General features: G+C 34.8%; 1 pseudogene; it reads left to right on the forward strand.

The window, feature by feature from the left end:
• The first annotated feature begins 658 nt into the window (after window positions 1-658).
• Window positions 659-1,722, forward strand: LOC118894012 (annotated as a pseudogene).
• The last annotated feature ends 3,338 nt before the right edge of the window (window positions 1,723-5,060 follow it).

The following is a 5,060-nucleotide window of genomic DNA, read 5'->3' on the forward strand; positions in this document are numbered from 1 at the left end:
ATGGACACCAAGAGGGGAAAACCGTGGTGGGGTGGGGATGGTGGTGTGCTGAATTGGGCGATTGGGATTGACATGTATACACTGATGTATATAAAATTGATGACTAATAAGAACCTGCTGTATAAAAAACAAAAACAAAAACAAGACAACAAAAAAGAAAAATCCTTTTTGTAGTCTGAATAGTTTCTTTCAAAAAAGATATCTGAACTCATTGTAAGGGCAAAGCAATAGGTAAGTATTCTGGTGTAAAACTTTAAAGTCCACGTTAGTGATCTCTTCATTGAATATCCAATTTAGTGAGGAAAACTGTATCAAAAATAGATAACAATGAAGAGAAAATTAAAAGTTTGGAAAAAAATCAATGTAGAGGAAATGTATAAGAAGTTTGATTACTGGATCAGGAAAGGTCACTCGGTTCAGAATGATGTTTTGCAGAAAAACTGAAAGTTGCTCAAATTGGTTCAAGGGCGGCAGCGGCTCCAGAGCAGTAGCAGCATCACCAGGTCCCTGGTGGAGGTGCTCCTACAGGTCTTGTTGCTGGAGCAGTGGAGGTTCGGTTCTCACCGCAGGGTCGGGACCCTCCGGTCCATGTTAGTCTTTGGAGATCTCCCTCATCCCCCTCAGCTTCGGGAAAATGGCTCAAGCGAGTAAGCCTGCGATGAAGAAAACTTCAACATCTGTTCCTTTGGAGAGGAATAAGAAAGAAAAGGAACAATTCTGTAAACTCTTTATTGGTGGCTTAAGCTCTGAAACCATGGAAGAAAGTCTGAGGAACTACTACAAGCAAGGGGAAAACCTTACAGACTGTGTGTTAATAAGGCATCCTGCCAGCCAAAAACCAGGAAGATTTGGTTTTGTCACGTTTTCATCCATGGCTGAGGTAGATGTTGCCATGGCTGCCAGACCTCATTCCATTGATGGGAAAACGGTTGCACCCAAACGTGCTGTCCCAAGAGAGGACTATGGAAAGCCGGGGGCTCTTGTCACTGTGAAGAAGCTGTTTGTTGGTGGAATTGAAGAAGATACTGAGGAGCATCATCTTAGAGATTACTTTGACAAATATGGAAAAATCGATGCTATTGAGATAATTACTGCTAGGGAGTCTGGAAAGAAAAGAGGCTTTGGATTTGTTACTTTTAATGACCATGATCCCGTGGATAAGCTTGTGTTGCAGAAAGACCATAGCATCAATGGTCATCATGCAGAAGTAAGAAAGGCCTTGTCTCGACCTAAAATGCAGGGAGTCCAAAGTTCTAGAAGTGGAAGAGGAGGCAACGTCAGTTTTGGAGACTCTCCTGGTGGTGGTGGAAATGTTGGAGCAGGACCAGGATGAGGAAGGAAACTTGGGCGGGGAGCTGATGGATATAGAAGAGGACATACACTTGGGGATGGCTATCATGGGTGTGGAGGAGGATCTGGAGGTGGCAATTTGGGGGTTAGCCCTGGTTATGGAGGGGGATGAGGAGGATACGGTGGTAGAGGATCTCGATATGGTGACCTGGATGGGGGATCCAGAGGTGGTTTTGACAGCTATGGAAGAAGAAATTATGGAAGTCGTAATTACAATGATTTGGGAAATTATAAGCAGAAACCTTCTAAGTACGATTTACTGAAGAGTGGAAAACTGAGTGGTATAGCAGGAACGTGGGAGGATCATACGGTGGAGGAAACTCTGGTCCAGGAGGCGGTGGAAGACATGGGCGTTATGCAGAGACCAGCTGATACTGAGCTTCTATTTGCCGTGGGCTTGACTGTATAAATAGGAGACGTTGAGAGCCCAGAGGTAACAGAAGAGCTTTAGGTTATCGAAATAATGGTGTTCAGGAAACTCTTATCTCAGTCATGCATAAATATGCAGTGATATGGCAGAAGACACCAGAGCAGGTACAGAGAGCCATTTTGTGAGTAGACTCGATTATGTAAGAACAATACCTTCCTGTGGAGGAAAGATTGTATGAAAAAATGCTTTTGAGACCGTTTCTTAGCTTTTGAATTGTTGTCTCTCCAGTGGTCTCTGTAAGAATGTGGAAGCATCCCCTTTGATAATGTTAAATTTCAAAGTTTTGTATGATATTTGAATCCTTTTTCAAGATTTTTCGCAAAATTTTGAAAAGCTATTAGCTAGAATCATGGTGTAATGAGACACAACATCATTCTTCTAAAGAAAATTAGTTCATGTGTAGAGTTAAGAAACTGTTGTACCTTTAAGATTTAATAAAATAATTCTAAAGGTAAAACAGTAGTAGTTTGTCCTCTTTGATAATTTTGCACTTTTAGTTGTTACCTTTTAAATATTTTTCTTGTTTTATGATATCAGAGTTTGCAGAGTAGTGATATGACTTACATACATTATAAAGTGATTACCAGAAAAAAGTTTTTCTTCTTGCGATGAATATTTGTAGGATTTACTGCCTTAACAACTTTGATATACATCCTACAGCTGTGCTAATTTTGGTCATCCTGTACCTTACATCTTTTGTAATGTTGAGTAACTTGTCATGTACCTATTGGTCATTTGTTTGTCTTTTTTGGATAAATGTCTATTCAGTTCCTTAGTCCATATTATAGTTTGATTATTTGCTATTATGGTAAAAAAAAAAAAGTTATTTTTTAAAAAGTTAACAAAAATAGACATGTAACCTAATAAAGAAAGCAATAAATCACATATATACAAAATAAGTAACTACAAGAAAAAATAGCTAGAGAGACAGAGAAATAATAAATGTCATAGCAGAATACTTTGTGTAACTCTATGCAGATACATTGTAAACTTAAGTAAGAGATAAATTTTCTTAGGAACGTTCAATTAAGTAAAAATAATTCTATTGCAGAAAGAGGTGAAATAGACTAGTTTCACAGGAGAATAGTGAAAGATCAAAAAAAAAAAAATTCCCCCAACAAAAGTACCCCGTCTAGGTGTTTCCAAAGGGGCATTGTATGAAATGGTTACCATCTAGATGATCCTAATGCTATATAAATTTTTCTCGAGCTTCAGAAGTGAACAAAAACTTTCACATTACTTCATGAGACAAATATAACATTAGTTCCTGAATCTGATGGTAGCAGAAAACAAAAGAAGACAAAAAAAACCCCAAATATTCCTTGTGAACATTAATGTAAATATGCTAAATAAAATATTAGCAAACGGAATTGAACAGTTATATAGGAAAATAATACATTATGACCAAGTGAGATTTATTCTTAAAACGTAAGGATGTCTTAATATTTGCAAATCTATTAACATATATCTTCATATCAATGAAGACAATTTCTTCATATTAATTCCAGGGAGAAAAATCATAGTTACTTAGAAAGGCTTGACACAGTGGATACCCATTTATCTGATAATATTTAATGGAATAAGAACGCACACATGCACACACACACACACGCACATGATAGAAGCAATCATACTGAGATCAAGAACAAGGCATAGATGCCTATTTCCCCACTATTATTTAGCATTGTGTGGGAATATAGACCAAAATGGAAAAGAAGAAGGAAAACCACCTATTTGCAAATATTTGACAGTATTCTGAAAATGCAAGGGAATAAGTTATGAAAAAAAACCTCATATAATAAACATTCTATTAAGTAATAGGATATAAAAATTAACATAGAAAAACCAATAGCTTTCAACTGCACAAACAATAGCCAGTAAAAAAGATATAATAGGAAAGAATCCCTTTTAAACTGCAACAAAATATAAAAAAGGCTTAGGAAAAAACACGAAAGACACAAATGTAGATTTGCAAAAGCAAAAACATTCCTTGTTTTTGGGTTCAATATCATATGCATGTCATTTTTCTTTAAGTTAATATATGAGCCTAATGCAATTTCAATAAAAATTCACATAATTTAAATTTGTAGCTACAGAAGTTAATATGGAAAAATTCACGTGGAAAAGTAAACATGCAAGAATAATGATGAAATCTTGGAGAAGAGCATAGAGTGACAGGGCAGTGCATACTTATCAGATACTGAAACATATTATAAACTTTCTATAATCAAAACAGTTATGTATTGGCATATTAATGGATGGAAAGAACAGTAGAACAGAATAGAAAGTTCTGAAATAAACCCAAATACAATAGGATAAAGATGACACCTTAGTCACTGTAGAAAATATTGGCTTATTAATAAATGCAACTGGCCATCTGCATAGTCATTTGGAAGAGTAATATCAAATTTATATTTCATAGATTACACAAAAGTGAACTCCAAAAGTATCAGAAGTCTAAATCTCTCTTTTTTTAAAGAAACCATATATGGAGTAGAAGAAAACATGGATACATTTCCTTATAATCTGGATAAAGGCAAAGCTTTCTACTTGAGTCTCAAAATCCTGATGCAATTTCTTTTATTAGACCGGTAAATATAAAACATAAAGAAGCAATTTTTACCTAGAAAATAAAGAGCCAAAAATATAATTAAAATATAAATTACAAACTGGGAGAAAATGTTTGTATAACATTTATCCTAAGAGCTAACTTCTGAAAAATATAAAGAATTATAAGAAATCAAGAAATAGCAAGTCCTTAAAAAAAGGAAAAAAATAAGGAGACAAAGACCTAGCAGCATAAGATATGAGAAAATGGTCTTTAAATTCTTGAAAAGATGTACAACTTCATCCATAATACTATAAATGTGATTAAAGCTACCTTGAATTAAAGCTTCATTTCTGATTAGATTGGGAAAATTTTAAAAGTCTGACTACACACTTTGTTATAGCTCAGACTGTGGGGAAATAGGTACTTTTTAATATTGATGCTAGAAATGTTAAATTGTATAATTCCTATGGGGGAAAATTTGGCAATATATAACAAAACTGCACACCCTTTGGCCTAGAAATCAGTTCTAGAAATTTACCCTAAAGGTATGCCTTTAGTAACACACTCATATAAAATGCATTACTTACTCATTATGACATTATTTATAGCAACAAATTATTGGAAAGTTACCTATATGTCCAATAATTGGTGATTAGGCTAATCAACAAAAGTATATCCACAGAATTAAATAATATACAAATATAAAAAGAATAAAAAAAACTCTAAGTG

This window comes from Balaenoptera musculus, chromosome 4 (assembly GCF_009873245.2).
Source record: "Balaenoptera musculus isolate JJ_BM4_2016_0621 chromosome 4, mBalMus1.pri.v3, whole genome shotgun sequence".
Classification (NCBI taxonomy): Eukaryota; Metazoa; Chordata; class Mammalia; order Artiodactyla; family Balaenopteridae; genus Balaenoptera; species Balaenoptera musculus.